This window comes from Pelodiscus sinensis, chromosome 4 (assembly GCF_052426305.1).
Source record: "Pelodiscus sinensis isolate ZL-2025 chromosome 4, ASM5242630v1, whole genome shotgun sequence".
In the NCBI taxonomy this organism is placed as follows: domain Eukaryota; kingdom Metazoa; phylum Chordata; order Testudines; family Trionychidae; genus Pelodiscus; species Pelodiscus sinensis.
Window position 1 is genome coordinate 35,405,911 of NC_143055.1, and position 22,477 is coordinate 35,428,387.

Here is a 22,477-nt window from a genome sequence, read left to right on the forward strand (position 1 = left end):
CAGTCTATACCCTTCCATGACAGCGCTCCAGTCATGAGAGTCATCCCACCAAGTCTCTGCTATCCCAGTTAAATAATATTTCTTGGACTGGGCCAGGTCCTCCAGTTCTTCCTGTTTGTTTCCCAGGCTTCTCGCATTATTTTACAAACACCTCAGGTAACCAGTTGATCGCCCTATCTTCTCCATTCGAATCAGGGGTCCTCCTTTGTTGATTGTTCCTCTTTGCATTTCTCCCCGGTATCCGACTTTTCCACTCCCCTCAGGTTTTTGGTCACCATCCCCTGATTAACCTAGTTTAATGCCCTCACTAGGTTTGCAAGCCTGCCCACGAAGATGCTCCTTCCTCTCTTGTTTATACTTAGAGCCTAATATTAATGGTAATCATATAATCACAACTGCTGTGTTTTTTGGGAGTGTGATACTGGGGAAGTAAACTCTAAAAAAAAGTGCAAAACCCAAAAATATAATGCAAGTGTATATGTGTGTGTGTGTGTACACACACACACTTTTTTTTTTAAATTGCCATGTAGTCCTGGCTTGACATGGGTGAGGCCTCATTTCTTCGGAGAGAGGATTACGAAGGTAAATAGATTAGTCGGCTAGAAACAGACTGTACTACCTAAGATAGAGAAAATACCCGGAACCATTTACAATTTACAAGATAAGCCTGGAACATAAAATGATGTAAAGAGTAAGTTGTGCATGAACAGTGTGTACTGTACAGGAATTGATTTCTACAAAGTGACCAAGCCAATACCAAACCATGTGGTGCCATGTATAGTGTAAACAATGTAACATGTGAACATATAAAAGAGAAGCAGTTTTTCTATGTAACTTTAGATATGTGGTACTCCCCTTTTGGTTGCGTCCAGTCAACTTGCATAGTTTTGTTCAATGCCACGTAAAGAAACCTGAGTGACGATACTGGAGTAAAATTGAGTAAAACTTGACTTTTAAAATTAAAATGCTTGAATTGTTTTCTACCAAATGCAGTGAACTCTTTCCACAAACACTATATTGCATTAAAGTGCCAGTGTGTGTTTCTGTAATCATGTTCATGTAAGGTTATAAGTCTCTTTTGATGTGCTAAAGTATTAAGATGAAAGAATGACATTCTTTTAAAATTGGACTCTGATCTCTGGAGTTTTTGGCAAGGTAAACTGCTGCATATTCTCTGAGAAATTAAGAACTGTAAGTGAAAAAGATTTTTGATCTCTGCTCTTTACAAAAGAGATGTTTGTTTGCAATGAATTTCATCATTAGACTACAATGTTTTGTTCTTTGCTTTAAGTATGAAGTTTTCTAGTCTTGTGTCTTTAAGGCCACCCCTCTTAGGTTTTGTAAGATACAAATACTGTTATAAAATGTAAAACAATACCTGTGCTAGGCCATTATGTCTTCCCTAACTTTATTATAAACACGACTGCTTTTGCCTATGACAGGTAAATACCCTGCCAGCTGAACTTGTTTGTTACAGTACCTCTTGATGTCTGCACTTGGGGTTCAGACATCATTTTTAATTGTATTAATTTTTGGTTGTGTACAACAGACACTTAGAAATGAAAGATAATCCAAAGTATTCATATATATTTTTCATAGCTGCTGTACTCGTCAGGTATATTGTGGGAATAGTCTTCCAGGTAAAAGTTTTTGTTTGTTTTACCGTGAGCAGATCTACTTTAAAAGGAGCACTTACTGCATTTCCCTCTTTCCTTCTGTACCAGAAGTTGTGAGGAGCCATTATCATGTGTAGCTCTTTGTACTTTCAAAGCACTGGATAATGCTACCCAGTACTGTAACATTTATCAGCACTTGGCATTCTAATGAAATAATATCCTTATCCGTCTGCTTTAGACGACATAGCAGGTTGGGGCAGGACTGACACATGGATATTCTGGGCTCTACACTCCATGTTGTAGTTGAGGTTAAATGCTAGTGGCATTTGTAATTTCCTCAAAATATTTTCATAAAGTTCTGTTTATAATGCTAATGAGGGAGAGGGTTAGGGTTAGCTCAAGAAGCACTTGGCATTTACAGCATTGGTGGAGTTCAGTTCTACAATATGAAACATCTACTTAAACTTTAATTCAGGTTTCTAGAGGTTGAAGTTACAAAGTTACTACATTATGCTACCTAATCCAGAACAGAGGTTTTTCGAAATGCTACATAATTATGTGGTTTGAGACTATTTTGTGAGAAACAGGTCCCGATTTAGAAAAGAAAATTTTATCTAAGACCATATCCATGTGGTCTTTTAAAATAATAGTTTGTTGACTCCCTAAGATATATCTGGCACCATTGTGTCAGACATTTGTCTTCTAGTAAAAAATCTTGTAAAGTGTGTGTGTACACAATGTAGCATAATCAGAACTGTGTGTGTGTGTGTGTGTGTGTGTGTGTGTGTGTGTGTGTATATATATATATATATATAAAAATTAAATATTGTAGTATGTAACATAATCAGCACTGATTCTTTACAGGGATACTATAAACATAGACATACTTTCTAGGTGTTACCTTTTGATAGGTTTTATCTTAAGGTCCCAGTGTGCTGCTTCAGAAAACCTACAATATAATTATTGTGACAGGACATTAAAACAGAAGCCAGATTATTTAATTTTATTTTATTTTTTTAATTTTTTTTATTTTTTTTTATTTTTTTATTTTATTTTATTTTAGTGCGAGCTCTATCCTGATATGGTGTGATTGCCATTAACAGTCAATATTTGCCAACAGAAATTATCACAGTTGTTTGCTATTCAGTGAGTAAGAGAAACTGTTCTCTGAAACTAATGAATTGTAACATGATAAATGCTGACTCGGTAATGGGAACCACTCTATGCCTGAATAGGTGAATGTCCACATAAGGTGTAGGGGAATGTGGCCTTAAGACACTAAGGGCCAGTGCCCCCTGCTCGCTATGCTCACCACCCCCCTCTCTGGGGGTAGGCAGCCCCAGCTCCCCCAACCCCCGGCTGCTGGGAAGGGCCAGGCTGAGGCATGGCAGCCCCTGGCCTGCCCCAGCTCTCTCCCCCAAACTGCCGAGCTCCCTTGATGCCAGACTAGCCTCAGCTCTCCCCCCATGCTTCTCAGCTGCTGGGAGGTTTGGGCTGAGCCATCTCCCTCCCACCCCCCAGGAAGGATTTGAGGATGCCCAGGATCTGAGCAATTATGCTATTGGACCATACTGTTTCTACTTCTCTAATTAGTTATTTCATTAACCTATTCAAGCCAACATCACAAGGAACAAATATCTCTGTCTCAGTCTCTCTCTCTCAGCCTTCTTCACCATACCGGGCTCTCCTTCTGTCAAAGGAGAACTTCTATACTGGAAACAAAAATACTTTTCAAAAAAATGTACTTTCCCATATATTTTGTTCTATTGGTGGTGTGAGGGTACTTGTATGCAAAGGGATTTCTTATTTTTACGATGAATACTACTCATAGTTGAATTGTGCACTTGTGTAGAGCACTGCAAATCCATGGGTATCAGCTTTGTATCTGCATCTACGGGTGTGAATGAGGTTGTCTATGGCTCATTTTGCAGATACAGATGAGGATGTGGATGCATATTTTGTATTGAGAACCCTGCAAAGTTGCATATGTCCATGGGTATCGTGGCTACAAATGTGGTATCTGTACAGAGCTTTACTTATGTGACAATGCTGTGTTGTAAGATACTTTTGCTATGGAAGTCATTATCTCACAGCGAATCTGAGGAATTATGTAGCATCAAAGAATGAGGGATTTGCATGTGATAGCTTTAAAATATGCAGTTAGCAAACAAGAACATTTATTTATAATGAAACAGATAAATATAAGTTGTCTGTTCAAAAGTCTAATCTAATCTTTGTAAAAGTATGCAGTCAAGGACTCTAATTATTTGTAATAGTTTTTCAATATAAAATAGAATTTTTTTCTGCACATTTTATTCCTTTTTCCATTTTTCAAATTTGTATCCTGTGTGTGTGATGGAATTTGAAATTAATCTCTTTTTTCTACTCCTTTTTCTGTTTGGATGTTTGCATTGTTCATGTTTTCAGCAGAGTTGTGGAAATATAATTTAACTTCTGCTCCCTCTGCTGGCTCTGCAGTAGCAAAGCACAAAAACTTTGTAGGTCTTATAACAGTTTTACTCTTTGATTTGTTCTGAACGCCCTTTTTGCTTGTTCTAAGTGTTTAGAATCAGGAGAGCATTCCCTTGCAATGAGTGAAAATACTGTGGGGCAAGACTCTGAACCAGAATTTTTTGTTTCTCTTCAACTATCTTGTCACGTTTCCCTCTTAGAATAACGCACAAGACAGCTGGCAACTCCTGGGCTAGAATTGGAAGGTTTCCTATTCTTGACAGTATTTCTTTACAATTATAGTCTTGTGTGTTTATAAAGATTCCATGTGAACCAAGAGGAGTGTACACCTGAAACTGTACTTTCTAGGTATTACCACCCATTGTTACAGTTAATCTGCAGTTAATACAGTTAATTAGTATTAGAATTAGTATTCCCAGCTCTCTCCTTTCCAGTATCAAGTCAGATTGTCCAAAGCATCCAAATAGTGATTAGACTAAAAAGAATGTGTGAATACAGGCTTGCAGGGTCTTGGAGCACTTGACCACATGATGATTGAGTTTCTAAGAATTTTTAGCTTTTTCCCCAAACAAGCTAACAACTGTTGGCTGCATTTTATGTGTACTTGTATGGGACTATTGAGCCTTCCTACTGGGTAATTGCAGTGTTTCCCTCTGTGGCTATGTTGTCATTTGTAAAGCATCATCATGCAATGGATATGTAGATATTCCTGACAGTTTGTGTCCCACAAGGTTCTGAATAGCAGCAAAAAGCCTGATCAGCAGCTTGTTGCCTTTGCTTTTCAGCTGCTTGAGAACGCTATGAACTGTGGCAGACGTTCTGGCACTGTGTTCAGTCTCAAGAATGTGGCATGGGATTGGTTTATATTTGGTTGATGTTGGGAAGATTGTTATAGTAATAGGACTCAAGAAATTTACATTTTAAAAAAGAAAATGATTCTACATAAATTGTCTCTGGTCTCCATTCTCCCAGCTTTTCCCTTTCAGTGTCAAGTCAATGTGTGGATTTTTAACCTGTGTCTGGGGGACACTGATGAACATGTTCTTCTATGACCATATCTGCAGAGATCGCCAAACTAGTTGCTCATAGTTACAAAATAACTATAGTTGCCAATTACCTATGCCTATCCATAGTGTCAGTTATCACCAAATTAACATAATGATATAAGGTACTTAAATGCACTTCCCCTTAGTTTTCCTGCATTTTTACAGAAGTTCTTTTGGTTATCTTACAGTAAAATGGCCTTGATTGTCTTGCAGAGAAAAAAGGGTGGTATATATTTGCTGCAAACAGGAGAAAAACAAACTTTGAAGTGCTGATGCTAGACTGAGAGAGTCACTGTACTCTCTACTCTTAAGGAAAGGTAGAAGGGAGACCAGCACAATTGAAGTAATGGATTTCAGGAAGGCAGATTTTGATAAGCTCAGAGAACTTGTAGGTAAGGTCCCATGCGAAGCAAGACTGAAGGGAAAAACAACTGAGGAGAGTTGGAAGTATTTCAAAGGGACGTTGTTAAGGGCCCAAAAGCAAACAATTCCGCTGTGTAGGAAAGATAGAAAATATGGCAAAAGACCAGCTTGGCTTAACAAGGAGATCTTGCATGATCTCAAAATAAAAAAGGAGTCATATAAAAATGGAAACTAGGACAACTAACAAAGGATGAATATAGGCAAGCAACACGGGAATGCAGGGGCAAGATTAGAAAGGCAAAGGCACAAAATGAGATCAAACTAGCTACAGGCATAAAGGGAAACAAGAAGACCTTTTATAAATACATTAAAAGCAAGAGGAAGACCAAGGACAGGGTAGGCCCACTGCTTAGTGAGGAGGGAGAAGCAGTAACAGGAAACTTGGAAATGGCGGAGATGCTCAATGACTTCTTTGTTTCGGTCTTCACCGAGAAGTCTGGAGGTGTGCCTAACGTAGTGAATACAAGCAGAGAGAGGGTAAGTTTAGAAGATAGGATACACAAAGAACAAGTTAAAAATCACTTAGGAAAGTTAGATGTCAGCAAGTCACCAGGTCCTGATGAAATGCATCCCAGGATACTCAAGGAGCTGATAGAGGAGGTATCTGAGCCTTTAGCTATGATCTTTGAAAAATCATGGCAGACAGGGGAGATTCCAAAAGACTGGAAAAGGGCAAATATTGTGCCCATCTATAAAAAGGGGAATAAGAACAACCCAGGAAACTATAGACCGGTCAGTTTAACGTCTGTCCCAGGGAAGATAATGGAGCAGGTAATTAAGGAAATCATATGCAAACACTTGGAAGGTAATAAAGTGATAGGGAATAGCCAGCATGGGTTTGTGAAGAACAAGTCATGCCAAACTAATCTGATAGCTTTCTTTGGTAAGATAACGAGCCTTGTGGATAAGGGAGAAGCAGTGGATGTCATATACCTAGACTTTAGTAAGGCATTTGATACGGTCTCTCATGATATTCTTATTGATAAACTAGGCAAAGATAACTTAGATAGGGCCACGATAAGGTGGGTGCATAATTGGCTGGATAACCGTAGTCAGAGAGTTGTTGTTAACGGTTCTAAATCCTGCTGGAAAGGGATAACAAGTGGGATAACAAGGGTCTGTTTTGGGACCCGTACTGTTCAATATCTTCATCAATGATGTAGATATTGGGATAGAGAGTACGCTTATTAAGTTTGCAGATGATACCAAACTGGGTGGGGTTGCGACTTCTTTGGAGGATAGGGACATAATTCAAAATGACCTTAGCAAGTTAGAGAAATGGTCAGAGGTAAACAGGATGAGGTTTAATAAAGAGAAATGCAAAGTGCTCCACTTAGGAAGGAACAATCAGTTCCATACATACAAGATGGGAAGCGACTGTCTAGGAAGGAGCATGGCAGAAAGGGATCTAGGGGTCATAGTGGACCACAAGTTGAATATGAGTCAACAGTGTGATGCTGTTGCAAAAAAAGCAAATATGATTCTAGGTTGTATCAACAGGTGTGTTGTAAGCAAAACTCGTGAAGTCATTCTGCCGCTCTACTCTGCACTAGTTAGGCCTCAGATGGAGTACTGTGTCCAGTTCTGGGTGCCACATTTCAAGAAAGATGTGGAGAAATTGGAAAGGGTGCAGAGAAGAGCGACAAGAATGATTAAAGGTCTAGAGAACATGACCTATGAAGCCAGGTTTCATGAACTGGGCTTGTTTAGTTTGGAAAAAAGAAGATTAAGGGGGGACATGATAGCGGTTTTCAAATATCTAAAAGGGTGTCACAAGGAGGAAGGAGAAAATTTGTTCCTCTTGGTTTCTGAGGACAGGACAAGGAGTAATGGGCTTAAAGTGCAGCAGGGGAGGTTTAGATTGGACATTAGGAAAAAATTCCTAACTGTCAGGGTGGTCAAATATTGGAATAAATTGCCAAGGGAGGTGGTGAAATCTCCCTCTCTGGAGATATTTAAGAACAGGTTAGATAGACATCTGTCAGGGATGGTGTAGATGGAGCTTGGTCCTGCCTTGAGGGCGGGGGGCTGGACTCGATGACCTCTTGAGGTCCCTTCCAGTCCTATGATTCTATGATAATATGAGACCTCCTTAAATAATCTTGTCTAGAATTAAAAAGCAGAGGTGATGGTAAAGAGCAAAATGTTTCCCTTTTTTAACCCTGTTTTTTTTCTTGCTAAAATAATTTGTTTACTAAAAGTGTGGAGTGAGATAGGAAGGGAATGAGAAAAATGGGCCAAGTGTATGCACATACTGCATCATATGAGTTGTGATGTTTTCCTAGCATTGCAATAGCTGTGCCTGTGTGAAATTTCTCCACATTTCTTCACATGCTCTAAAAACTGTTCTGGCACCAAGACTGGGTGTCTCCAAAAGGGGATATCCTTGGTAAGCTACTTTAATAGGGATAGACTTTGGGATAAGTTTAAAGTACTTGTTCTGCTGCATTTCAGTCTTGTTACAAGTTTTAGTGCACAATAGCTGGTCAGTTATCCTTCTCAATATATAGGCTTATGGCCTGATTTTCAAGAGATGCTGAGCACCTGCAGTTTTCAGTGATGTCAAGTAGGTGAATGTGAAGGACTAGTTGACAATCCAATAAGCTAATGCTCTCCCTCCACCCCTCTCACCCTTGCTGCCTATATTACAAAGAGGCAGCGGGGGGCTTGGGAGGGGGAGAGGAAGGGGTACTTAAAAGCAGCAGCACTGCTTGAAGCCTGGGGCAAGACCCCAGGCTCCACACGATGCTGCTGCTTTGAAATGCTACATGCAGCCTGAGATTAGGTGGGGTGTCTAGTGTTTCAAAGTAGGAGCACAGTGTGGAGCCCAGGATCAGCTGGGGACTGCCCTGCTGACCCAAGGCTCCTTTTGGGGCTGCTGCTTTGAAATGCTGCTGGGAGCCTGACATCAGGCTGCACGAGGTGTTTCAAAGTGGCAGTGCCATGTGGAGCCCTGGGTCAGTGAGGGAGTCTCCTCCCCCTCTCCCCCGCTAATCCCAGGCTCCACATAGCACTGCTGCTTTGAAATGCTGCAAGTAGCCTGATGCCAGGCTCCCCCCGGCATTTCAAAGCAGCATCACCGTACAAAGTCCGGGGTCAGCGTGGGAGTTCCCCCCTCTGACCCCAGGTTCCATCCAGCGCTTTCACTTTTGAAGTGTAGCAATAGCCCTAGGGGTGTTGCTACACTTTAAAGGTGGAGGCGCCCTATCAACTAATGGAATAGTCAATGCGAAATGTATTGACTATTCAATTAGTCTATTAGTTGATATTTAACATCCTTAATGTCAAGTAGCATGGTGGGTGCTGAGCATTTCTGAAAATCAGGCCCATGATTATTTAAAATGAACCCCTTCATGACTTCTGAAAATCACTGAAGCCCCCTGGAGAGGGGCGGGAGGGGCTGGGACATCATATGCCTATGTTTTACTATGTTTTTGCAATGAACACACAAATCAAAACTTTGAGGCTGTCTTTATAAAGAACATAAAAGCAGTGAGGGCTACAAGCATGCTTTGCTTTGCAGTTTACCATTAACTATATCCTAATATCTCACACACTACATTGTTCTTATCTCTAATTAAAATACATGTGATCACATTTTGGTACTAAGATTTTTTTAATTTTCAAGCCTTTCTATAGCTTTTGGCTTCAGTTGTTAGTTCAGAATGGGTAGGGATGGTGTCCCTAGCTCTGTCTGTCAGGGACTGGGAATAGATGTCAGGGAATGGATCACTTGTTTGTTACCTGTTCTTCACTCCCTCTGGGGCATCTGTCATTAGCCACTGCCACCTACTGGGCTAGATGGACCTTTAGTCTGGTCAAGTGTGGCCATTCTTATGTTCTTATGATTTATTAAGGTGCTTCCTTTTGGCTAGTGCTTTTTAACTATTTTTCTTAAGACATGCTTTTTAAAATAGATTGCATTGTTTTGTTTTGAAATGGGTGTTATCACAGGCATGGAGCAGTGACTTAATTCAGATTGTATGATAAAGTAGACATGGATTACTGAACCATTCAGATATCCTTAATACTAGTCTTGCAGCACCTTAGAGACAAAATTTGTAGATGGTATCCTAATTCCCCCCCCCCCCACCCCAACACATCAACAATAATTCTACAACCTATCATGGAAAATGACCCCTCACTCTCACAGGCCTTGGGGAACAAGCCAATCCTCCCCTACAGACAACCCCCTAACCTCAAACAAATTCTTTCCAGTAACCGTGCAGCACATCTCCATCATACTCATCCAAGAATCCACCCCTGCAGTCAACTCCGGTGACAACTCTGTCCATACATCTATACAAGCGACATCATCACAGGTCCTAACCACAAAAACCACCACATCAAAGGCTCATATAACTGCACATCCTCCAACGTGCTAGCAGTGCCCATCGGCCATGTATATTGGCTAAACTGGACAGTCTCTGAGAGAATTAATGGACACACATCATGTATTTGAAAAGGTAACACACAGAAACCTGTTGGGGAACATTTTAACTTTCCTGGGCACTTGCTAATGGATCTCAAAGTTACCGTATTATTGCAAGCAAGTTTCAAAAACCAGCTTGAAAGGGAGGCTGCAGCGCTTAATTTCATTTACAAGTGTGATAGCTGCAACAGAAGTCTAAATAAAGATCTTGTGTGGATGGTCCACTATAGTCCACATTCTAATGACAGGAAAAACCAAACACCGGGTACTTAAAAGCACTTAGTACCTACTCTATCAGCTTCATTTAGCATGGACACTCTAACTGACAATTTTTTTCCTCTTCTTTTTCCTTCTCTTTTCCCCACTCTATCCCCTCTCTTTCTTTGCTGTTCATTTGGACCTTGGATTCCTTAACTCCAGGGCTTGACAAATCACTGAATCTACTCGCCCGTGGTGAGTAGATTTCAGCTGGTCACCCCGTTCACTGGCAGCGCACGCATACGCAATGCGGGTCTTGTGCATGCGCAGTGCGGGGCTAGTGAGTAGGTTTCGCCGCCATTTGTGAAGCCCTGCTTAACTCCATTCATCTGAAGAATTGGTTATTCCCACGAAAGCTCATAATTCCATGTACAAATTTTATTAGTTTCTAAGGTGCTGCAAGATTAGTAGTTATTTTTTATTTTTTTTTAGTAAGGGTGCATCTACACACCACTGTTATTTCGGAATAACTAATGTTATTTCAAAATAACAATGTAAGCGTCTATCCAGCAATTCCATAATTTTGAAATAGTGGATGGCTTATTCCGACATCTGTAAACGTCATTTCACGAGGCATAATGCCTGTTCCAAAACAGCTATTTTGAAATAGCTGTAGCGTAAACGCTGCAGTGCTGTTTTTTGAAATAGCTCCTCCCCAGGGCTATTCAAAGTACCTACTCCCTAGTCTTTCCTGGGGCTCTAAATTGAAGTAGCATATCCACATTAGGGGAGCCTGTCTCAGACTAATTTCAAGGCTTCCCTGCAGCGTAGACATGCTATTCTGAAATAAGTATGCAGAGCAGGCGTACCCTTATAGACTAACATGGCTACCCCTCTGAAACCTTAATACTAGTGTGCAGGATGGGAAGTACTTGAATTGGTATTGAGAGAGAACAGGAAGTTTAATTTATCATGGACAAAATAAACAATAGCAGTTTAATGCTTTAATTACCAATTTTGCTTCTTTGTTTATGTTTTTAAAAAAATCATTTACTGAAAGTTAAATGTTTTCTTTAGTAGCTTTCAGTTTAAACTGGAAACTGTAATCCCTAATTATACAAAGCTTGCTTTTAGAATGAATTCTCATGAGAACTTCTACATGTCATGTAGATCACAAGTTACTTGTTGATACTTCAGAAAACATTGTAACACTGGTTCATTCTTTATATGGATAACAAGAATAATCAGAGTTGTTAAAATAGGGATTACATATAAAAGAGCAGCTTTGGAAGTGATAGAAATTCTCATGCTTCAGGATCTAAGACTATTTCTAATGAGGGTTAGAGTCTTTCTCTAGAGGAGAATGGTTTTTTCCACAACTGCCTTCTGCATAATTTGTTCTATCTCCTTCAGAACTATCTTGTCTTTGACAGGAGCCAGCCCAGTAGAGGACACTGGAGTGGATGAAGTATGATTTGTTTCAGAAAAGCAATTTTTTTGTTTTTTGCCAGCCTTTAATTACAATATTACTTAAATTTAACTTCACAGCTGATTTTTGTGCATAATATGCTGGGGTTACTTTAAACTGTACAATTGTCAGTTTTCTATCATGATTGGTCACAAACTAGTTTTGCTCTACTCATTAATTTTATTAATAATTAACATTGCTGTAATAAATGATCCCAAACACTTCATTTAAATCTAGGTGAGCAATTATTTTAAAACACTTGCCCAAATTCAATATTTTTCTTTGGGAGCCAGGCATTGATCAGATTTCAAAAATCATAGTGGATGCAATGAGGACAATAAGCATATCCAAGGGGTTCAAAATTAGTGATTTGATATTGTACCTCCTAATGTTTTAGTCTTTTTGCTGTTGTTATATTCATTAGCATGGAGTCTCTGTAGGTTGAAAATATTAGCTGTGAGTAGTTGGCCTTTAGCAGGAGTTGAGGAACCTTTTTTTGGGTTGGGGGTCACTGACCACAGAAAAATCAGTTGGGTGCCACATGCAAGTGAAAAGCAAAAAAATCCTGTCACTAACATGGCCCCTGAGAAGGAGAAAGCCAGTCTCCACATTCGCCTTGCATAGCAGAGCCTAATGGGGCCCATGCTAGTAGATTTTGTGTGCTCCAGTCCCTCCAGCCATGAGAGAGGGCTGAGCTGCAGCTGCACCTGCCAGGGTCCCTTTTCCCTTCCCCATCCTGCAAGCCCAGGCCCCTTCCCCATCCTGCATGCCCAGGCCCCTTTCCCCTTTGCCAGCTAGGGCCCCCTTCTCTTTCTCCCACTCCCCTCCGCCTTTCTGTCTCTTCCCACCCCCATCGTGTGGGTCCCACCGCTGGCGCAACTGAGCAGCTGTTTATAAAACATCGGCAGCTACCTGCCACGTGGTGAATTCTGGAGCTTCAGCCAGCCACTAAGTGACAGCTCTGATGGCCAGAGTGCACCCCAATCCTGACACCTCTTCCCCCCATCAATCAAGTCAACCACTTTTGCAATCAATTAGGAGAGATATTCTTCTCTGCCACCTTTCCCTCCATTTACTAGTGCAATAAAGAAAGTCCTTAAATGAGGTTTTTTAATCTGTCAGACAATGACCCACTGTGCAGTGAAACATGGAGTCATATATTTCAATCATTTGTCACCCAGTTTGATGGCTTGTGTCATGCATTTGCAAGTTGAAACATTGAGAGGCATGATCCAACATAAGTGCTTCCAATAACCACAGCTGTGGAAGCTTGGAGAGAGTATTCTTTCAAGCAGGCATGTCTCAAGCCACATCCAGCCGTGCTCCCCCTTTCACCCTTCCCCCACAAGCCCAGCAGCAGCTTATCTTCAAGGTGCACGGAAGGTGAGTGCTGCTGTTGAGGAGTCAGAGCCTTATTTTGATCTCTCGTGAGCCATAGGTTGCCAACCCCATTATGGGATTAGCAGCAGGGAGAAGGCTGGGTGGCTGATGGTTGAGGGGCTGCGAGATGCAGAGAGACATCCTGCAGGAAAATCTTTTTTATAGATATAGTGAGATTAAACCATAGTGCACAGCTGAAGTGGTACAACTTGCTAGTGTAGAGTAGATAAGATCTTAGTCATTGGCTGAGCTCTAGAATAGGTAGATTGAAAATCAGTGGGATTTGGGAGTCCTTTGGAAAATCCAAGCCTGTACTCTGTTAGCACAACAAATTTATTTTGCTCAGTAACAAAGTATCCAATGTAGTTCATGGTTTTGCTGCAAGTGGAAGTGATAATGGTAAAGATGCCCACTGTGTGTCATTATCCTCAGTAGGAGTGAAACCAGAGACTTCCATCAATTAGGGTGGTTGCCGTTTTCCTAAAAACTTTGTATTTTCTAGAGTACATCTCATTTCCACTCTGTCTTCAATGAAACTTGAGTTGTCCTCAAAAAACTGCTACATCATAACTTATATGGTTAGGGAAGCTAGTCAGAAAACTGTGAGGAGACTAGGAAATTACTTTCCATGACAGTTATCTCTGCTAATCTTGTTGAATAGGTTGCCTTCCTTTCTGATTGTAGACTAGGGTAAATCAGTGCTGGTGGGTGGCCCCGAGAGCTATTCAGCAATTTTTTCCCAATTTTTCAGTGACATTAAATATAAATTCACATATAAAAGATACCAAGCATGTGATAAGCATCATTCTTGATCATATCAATACTCCATAATTAAAATCCAAGTACATGGAGTCTGTCATGCTAAAGGTGGGATAGATAAGAAGAAATGGGAATCCAAGAAAGAAATGTTTTGGTAAACTTTAAATATTCCACTGTTCCCTTCCATCTGTTAATTCTGTTGAATCAGACATAGCAAGTTTGAGAGGTACAGTATAGGGAGAAAGAAGGAATAGATTGCTTTAGTTTTATATTGGTATCATTTATATTTAAATACTCTGTTTCTTTTAAAATTAGGAGAATTATAGTCAACTGCCTTCTAAGATATGGCTATGGCTACTTGGTCAGTAAGAAACTGTGAACTGAATGGCAGGGTTAGCCATGCCTTAGGTAGAAGAGGCAAAATCAAAATCTATGGGGCTTATTGTTTCTCCCTGCCCAATACACTGTCTGTAGACCAAACATTAGCCTGTGAAGAATGTGTCTGTATTGTACAAGAATTTTATCCAAGTTGTGGGCAGGGATTCACTGCTATTGCTGGTTGCTGAGGATGTTGGAATAAATAAAAATGAAGTAAAATACTCCTCACATTAAAAGAGAGAAAATCCTAAGATTAACATGACTTAGAAATCAACTTGTTTGCCTTGCTTCTATGTTAAATCATTTTTCCATTCTGACATCTGGCTTGTGTATTTATATTGTAAGTTATTCAGTGCAGAGTCCATCTTACTCTGTTCAGTTTCTAGCAAAATATCACCTACAAGCCTGATGGGAATTAGGGATGTAAAAGTCTAGTTGATTAGTTGACTACTCGCATTTCCTCCTCTTCACTGCTGCCTCTATATCAGAGGCAACAAAGGGGGAGGGAGGAAGCAGAAACTGGTTTCCTCCCCTGCACAGTCTCCGCAGTGCCACTTATCCCTCTCCTCCCCCGCTATCAGAGGCAGCAGCATGGGGAGGGTCAGGGGAGGCTACTCTGTCCACAGCAGGTCCCAGCAGGGAGTTAGGACACTCCACGGACAGGAGCTGCTTGCACCAAGTTTGGGACCAAACCCTGCTGCGGCTCTGAAATTTAAATGCAAAGCTGCAGTGTGGTTTGGTCCTGGCATGAGCTGGAATTGAGCTGGCTGCCTATCGACTAATCGAGTAGTTGATAACATTTTTATCGACAACTTGATTAGTAAAATAACCTCATTTTAATATCCCTAATAGGAATACGAATATTCTATTCCCAAATTCTAAAATTAATGTGCATAGGTACTATAAATTACTGAAATAGTATTGGAAAGATGTGCAAAAATGAGCTTTTAAAGTGGGGGGGAGGGGGGAGCTGATAACTCCGTAAAACATTGCATCGTTTAAAGTTCACAGCTATGCCTATATTCTGCAGTTGATTTTAGTTTTGAATATCTATAGCAGAGAGCACTCGACTTGATTGCTGTTGCAAGTAGCAGTGTGGCTGTTGTGCTTTTACAGGCCAAAGAATATCCTGACAGGGTGGGTGTAAAGGGACACTGGGAACACTGTTTGTTCCTATCTCTATAGTAACATACTTCCTTAGATTCTTTTCTCAATTTGAACAGTTCCTGCTATGAATGAAAAGCTTTTTTAAAGCATTTAATGATTCTGTGCATCAACAACTTGAAGCACTAAAACGTATATCACTGTTAAATATAAGGATAAAACTGATCTTCATGTCAGAGGAATAGCAGGTATAGTCTTGATCCATTCCAGATTTTTGAAAACACAGAACTTGAAAATGAATCTTAATTATTGCCTTTTGACTGAAACAGTTGCTTTAAAGGAATATTGCAGATGTTTAAGCTGTAAGACTGAACAATAATTTATGAAATTAAAAAAAATCAAATCTTCTGCTTTCTGTTTTGTCTTGTATCCTTCTGGAATTTTATTTATCTGTATTTTATTTATAGCTTAATATCATAAGCTGTAAACTGTCGGTGTCCTACAGATCTGGAAAAGAGACTAATAGGTGCTTTTTCCAGTTCTTACATGATTCAGCGGGACATAGTAACTATTACGCCAGAATAGAATAGCTGCTGTGGAATCTGTAGTCCAGCATCACCCTCTCATTATTCCTTCACCTTGTGAAGGTCCCACAATATCCTCTCCTCCACCCAAATGTTTCTCTCATTCTATTCTTGTCCCTGGGTGATTTCATTAATGTATATCATTTCAATTACTGGCTTTGCGTTAGTAGGTTTAAGTCATCCACCTATCTACTCAGTCCTGCATTTAGTTACCCTTTTCTTTTAAAGGTTCTCTAACTTTTCTTTTTAGAAGACTCACTGATTATTTGGAGCTAACATGGCTGAATTAAGCACCTATTCTTTCCTCCGAAACCAGGGGTGGAGCCAGCCTGCTGGCCACCTTGCCAGTTCTCCATCCCCAGGCCAGTCAAGGCCTGGGGACAGGGGAGAGCACAAAGTCTTACACCGCAAGAACGCGCAGCAATTAGACATGGTGGCTGTTTTAAAACAGCTGGCATTTATCTCTAGGTGCTGCATGCCTTTGGTGGGGGAAGCTTTGCACACTCCCCACCGCCAGGCCAATCAGGGCCTGGGGGCAGGGAGCATGCAAAGTCTCTCATGTCCTGTCCCTGTCCTGCCAGGGGAATGCAGTGGCTAGAGAGACATGCCATCTGTTTGAAAACAACTGGTGTGTATCTCTAGCCACCTGCGCGTGCTCTTGCAGGGGGCAAGGAGACTTCACGCACTCCCCTATCCCCAGACCCTGATTGGCCTGGAGGCAGGGAAAGCATGTGAGGTCTTCTCCTGCTGGGTGCCTAGAGGGAACCACCAGCTGTTTTATAACAGCTGGCATTTCTCTCTAGGGGTGGGGGAAGGAAGGGGAAGATTTCTCTTGCTCCCCCACCCCAGGCCAGGCAAGGGGTGGGAGTGGGGGTGGAGGGGCAGGATACAAGAAGTCTCCTGGCCCTGGCCCTGCCCCTTCCGGGGTGGCCCAGGGTCACTTTAGAAATTTCTGAAGTGGCCCCCTGTTGAAAAATTGCCCACCATTGTCCTAAACCTTTTGTACTCCTCCCATTCTCTATGACTGTCAGTAACACACACAATTATCCTCTGTTCATCCTACCCCCTTGCAGGGGAATCATCTTTGACACCTGCTTCACTTTTAGTGTCCAGGCTGGAAGAATCCTCCATCTCCTCTCTACAATACAGCAAACATCTGTCCTTTCCCTCACTCTCCTGTGTATAAATTTTGTTCTTAACTGTGAAATAATTAACAGTATTTGATGCTGAGCTGCCTGTTTGTGGTGGAGATCTTCTTAGAGCAGGGTGGAGAACCTCAGGCCTGGGGGCTGGATATGTCCCCTAGCTTGTCTGGATCTGTCCCCCAAGGCTCAAGACCCCCTTCCCCCCAGCATTGGAGCCCACACTGGCACTTCTGCTGCCCTGCTGTTCCCCCATAGGGCTGGAGCACACAAAATCTACTAGCCTGGGCCCTCCTAAGCTCTGGTGAGGGAGGGGAATGTGTGTCTCCTTCTCAGCGAGGGTGGGGTTTGTTTGGTTGGTTATTTTGTTATTTGTTCCTCACTTGTGTGCAACCCCTGACAGAGCAGCCTGTGTTTGCAGCCAGCCCAGGCCACTGCAAACAGGGACTTCTTCACAGCCTGGGCCTACCGCAGGCAGAGGCTGCTTCATGGCAGCCTTCCCTGCTTCCCTCTGGTGCAGCAGCACCGTGGAAGGGCAGGCAGCACCACAGAGATGGTGCTGGGGAGAACCCGCTTTCAAGTCAGCTCTCCCCAGCACCAACTCCTGCTTCCCCTTCCTTGCTGCCTCTGATACAGAGACTGGAGGGGGGGGGGGGGGGGAAGAATGTGAGTACAGTAGTTGATTCAACTGCTCACTTACATCCCTAGTGTGTAGTATTGTTAAGTTTTACCACTAGCCATCCTGGCATGTTGCCAGTTGTTAGATTGGTATTCAACGGGTATTCTGACCCTGTTTTCCTCTAAAGTCTTAGAGGAGAGATCCATCCTCTGGAAGGATCTGTGGGACAAATCTATGGGAGGAGAAGTCTGAAGGTAAGAGGAGCTACAATACATAACAATATCTTTCTGAAGTATAGCTTTCAATGTAAAAGTTTAAATATATTTGTATAGAAGAGAGTTTTGTGCTCAATGCCATTATAAATTATGTTCAGTTATGTTGCCCCATCATTACTTACAATTTAGCCCCGTTGGGAAAAATTTTAAGAGAAAACAAAGCTGTGCAAAGCTTCTCCTGCAGTTGCAATACAGTACAGCTGAGACATTCTTTTAGTGAAGTGAATTGCAAAGGGAGGCAAAGCTGTTCATAGTTTTCAACTTGACTTCATGATTCCGAAACACTGCTAAATTATATTTTTTTCATATTTTATAGAACATTATCGTTATGAATAGAATTGTGTTAGTAAAGCATGAAACCTACATACTAGTACATGATGCACAAAGAATATCTAAGGAAATCAATGTGATTTTACAAGTGCATGCATTCTTTCAAAACTATTAATAAATTAACTTACTTCAAAGACTAAGGATTAAAAGGTAATGCTGTCATTTTGTATCTGTGAGCAAGTTGTAAATTTGAGCATACTCTTAGTATTACACTTCAAACTGTCCTGAAAACAAGCTAGGTAGTAGTGTCTGTAACATCTGATTAATGTGTCTGGAAAAACACAACTAAAAATTAAGATATTGATTGCATCGTACAGGGACATTTTATAGTACAGCATAATGGTTGTTTTGGATTTGCTCTAGAAGGAAGGATTAACTGTGTTCATTTTACTAGAAACCATGTACCAGCCTGAAGAAAATTACAGCTACCAAGCTTTGCTGTACTGAGACTGAGTGAAGTAATTTTGCAGATGACTTTGTAAATGTAATAATTATCATTATTAACAGGTCGCCAGTCATGTTTATTGTGCAATAGAGCCATTATTTTTACAGTATCATATTTTTATCAGGACCTTCAGTATTATGAACTATGCAAAACAACAAGTAAAATTGAGGAATTCTGGTCTTAAAGACTTAGCCGTGAGCTACGTTTATTGGTCACAGGCGCAAGCCTCATGTATTTTCAGCTATCAGGAGACTCTCCCGCTTCAATCTTTGGTTCTGTATTGCTTTCTGTTTTATAAATGATTTGAATAATATTTGCACATGCTCTAGCATTTCATCTTTATATGACACAGTGAGTAAGTCTCTAAGGTGCCACAAGGACAACAAAAATACATAGTATCATAAGCTTTCTTGGGTAGGAATTGAGGGGGTAGAAGAAAGATAGGCTTGTAGTGATGGAAAAACTTGACTTTATGGCACAAGGAGTAAGAAGCTGCTTCCTAGAATTTAGGAGATTGCACTGATTGCACATTAGCAACAAATCTCACTGTTGTAAAGGAGAGGAAATGTGAAGGAGGAACTTTCCTAATTGGAATTAGAGAGCATTTTCAGTAGGTTGTGTGGTTATTCAGATAGTTTGTTCAGTAAATCAGGCTTAACTGGTTAACACCAGTGAAACATTTTAACTTTTAGAGAGTCAGATGTGGTTTTGACATGCACATCTCCTTTGTCATAACACCATAATCTGTTCCAGGGGTATTACTGTATTTACTATTCCAAAAGTATGCATTTTCTCCTATGTTCCTAAAGCAAACCTAATCCATGCACAGGTAGAAGTTGCAGGCCAGTGTCCCAATCTAATTTTTAGAAACTGATTGCACATCGCCTATAGATTTTTATTTCCTTTCTCAGCTGATAGTTTTTACCTGTTTCCACTATTATCTGCAGATGTGCCTTTCACCAGTTCTATGTTTTTGGGTAAGGTATAATTTTCCTTATTAAAGACACTGTCTCAGCACCATTTCTAAAGTCCTTATCTTAATTTTTACTATCTCCTGGTTGTCCAATGAAATGTGCTTCTATAAACCCTCCCCGGAAAGAGGAAAGTTCTCTGGCTCTGTCATGTGCAAAGTAGACTGATAACATTGCTCTCCACCTCAAACATCTCCATTTGCTCTTTGTTCTTTCTAGTATTCAGTTCAAAATTGTTCTCAAAATTGGCCTTTACTCCAACTGACCTTTTCTCCTTTACTCTCTTCCCTTTGCTTGGCTAGCAATGACTGACCACTTTCTTCCTTCACATGCAACCTGGCCATTTTTAATTACTAGGTCTTTCCCACCTTACCAGTTTTCTGTATTATTTCAAATCATAGCTGAAAACATATACAATTTCCTTTGTACTTACCCTTTGATTGTTGTTACACTATTTTAATTTTATTTCTATTTTTTCCTAGTTATTTAATTCTCCAGAGTGGTTTGGAATGTAAGTTTTTATATTAAAGACACAATACAGAATAAAGCTTCAGTTTCCTTATTAATAATTGATTTTAGAATAGAAAACTGCACCACAAGATTTCTTGTTCTGAGCAATTAACTTAAAACAAACCAAAAAAACAACTGAGGGATATCTTGCTCTAGGTAGTGGGCACAGTGACTTATAATGATCTCAGCTATATTCTAGCAGCTATTTCTCTGAAAGTATTGAGAATTGGATAATATCAGGAACCATTCCAAGATGTCAGATTATTCAACTTAAATTGTCCTTGTGTATAAGGCTACAATACTTAGTATACAGTAATCCTGCTGTGGTGAGTGACACTGATGTGCAGTGTTAGTATATTGGTAAAATGAGGTGGCTGGGGAGACAATTTTCATATTTTTACATAACTACCGTTTATGGTGACCTCAGTTCTTGACAAGTGCCTGTAAATTCATGTTTTAGTTTTTAAATGTGTGTGAAATAATATCCCTATAAACAATTGGCTTTTAAAATTCTTTCCATTTAAAAATACTGATCTTTGTCTGTTTCCTTGCTCCTCGCCCAGTGGCTTTTTTAGTGAGGCACACTTGAACAATGGTTTCCACAAACTCATCTGTCCTCACTGTCACATGCAAAAACTAATGCCTCCTTCCCCCAAAATCCCACCCCATCAACACAACATAGTACCCTAATACTATGCCTACTACATTGGGAAAGTTTGATGATGAAAGTGGTGTTGTCATGCAGAAGTTGCCAAAAGTGAAAACAGGTTATACCAGCTTTTTTCATGGCCACATTGTTAGCAGTCCGTTGGACAGATAGAGCAAAGCCAGTGTGGATAAGCATCCCACAGTGCCTGATGTCACCCTCAGGCACTAGGCACTGTAGGAACGTGCAACTTAATGCTTTGCGTTTTTGGAATACGAGAAAACATCCCAACAGCCACCTCTTTTCATCCTGGCACTTCCTGGGCTTCTGGCTTACTTGAATGCCACTTGAATGACAGTCCTTGTTGAAACACCAGCATCTGCCATGAGAAGTCAAGGATCCCACAATTCTCTCCCATGTTGTGATCAATGTGTTTAAGCCATTGCATCTTGCAGCACAACTACTTCTGGATTTGATATTTGACATCTACATGGATGAGGATGAGAAGGACACTGATGAATTGGCATCGCATATGGCTATCACAAATCACCTGTGCATAGGGTTGCCAGATGGTTGGAACAAAAATACTGAACACCCTCTTCTCCCACTCCCCCTTCAAAATTTTGTTGAAGGAAAAAAAGGGGGTGGGGAATAAAAGTTGTTGAAAAGAGGGGGGAAAAAAGACCCCAAGAACCTGGATCACTGCTAGGGGTTACCAGGTAGTCATCATAAAAAACAAAAAACGGGAAATGCTTCATCGGGAGGGAGGACTGGCCAGGAAGGGACCGATGCTGGCTGGGGAGGGGGTGGGGGGCAAAAGGGCTGGCCAGGAGAGATGGGGGGGCCAAGGGGAAGCAGGGCTGGTCGGGGGGGGGGGGTGTCGGGCGGAATGGGGCTGGTCATGGGATATCGGGGGAGGGGAGACTGGCTGGGAGGAGGGGGGGGTGGCTTCCTGGAATCAGCCGCTGATCAGTTTCAGCAGCAGCTGACTTGGGGATGCCTGGGGTTCTTAAGTTGAATCTGTATGTAAGTCAGAACTGGCCTGCAGATTCAGCCGCTGTTGAAACTGATCAGTTTCAGCAGCAGCTGAATCTGGACGCCGGTTCCGACTTACATACAGATTCAACTTAAGAACAAACCTACAGTCCCTTTTTTTTATGTAACCCGGGGACTGCCTGTACATATAAATGAGCAAAATATACTGATACTAAACCTCCTATTTTTATCGGTTTTATGTGATTATTAATATTGACATTTTGGGATTTTCCCAAAGGGTTCCTGTACATCTTGGCAAATTGTAGGGTTACAGTGTACTGTTTATGTGCGTGGAATATAACCATTCTCATGATCATACATCACACACACACACACAAAACCCCAAAACAACCACAGAGCGGAGGATGAATTGTTTCTTAACAATTAGATTTAATGAGCAGAACTTGACCTTTTTTTATCTAATCAAAAGTCTGAGTGATGGGAGAAAGCTAAATGTTAGTTTCATTTAACCGATATAGTAGGATTCAAGATGGATGAGTAATTGCTAATTTATAAAACACTAACACACTTGCAAACCATATCATCTAGGCATGCCTTCAGACAGGTGAATGTCCATGGAATGTAAAAGCATGAGACACAACTTGTTTGGGATGTTTGAGGTGACTAGCTGTTAATCAAGTGGA

At 41.0% G+C, this 22,477-nt stretch overlaps 1 protein-coding gene across 2 annotated transcripts in view; it reads left to right on the forward strand.

Moving 5' to 3' along the window:
* STIM2 (stromal interaction molecule 2) overlaps nucleotides 1-22,477 on the forward strand; it is a 134,391-nt gene that overhangs the window by 69,999 nt on the left and 41,915 nt on the right. The gene's annotated exons all lie outside the window — the stretch shown is intronic.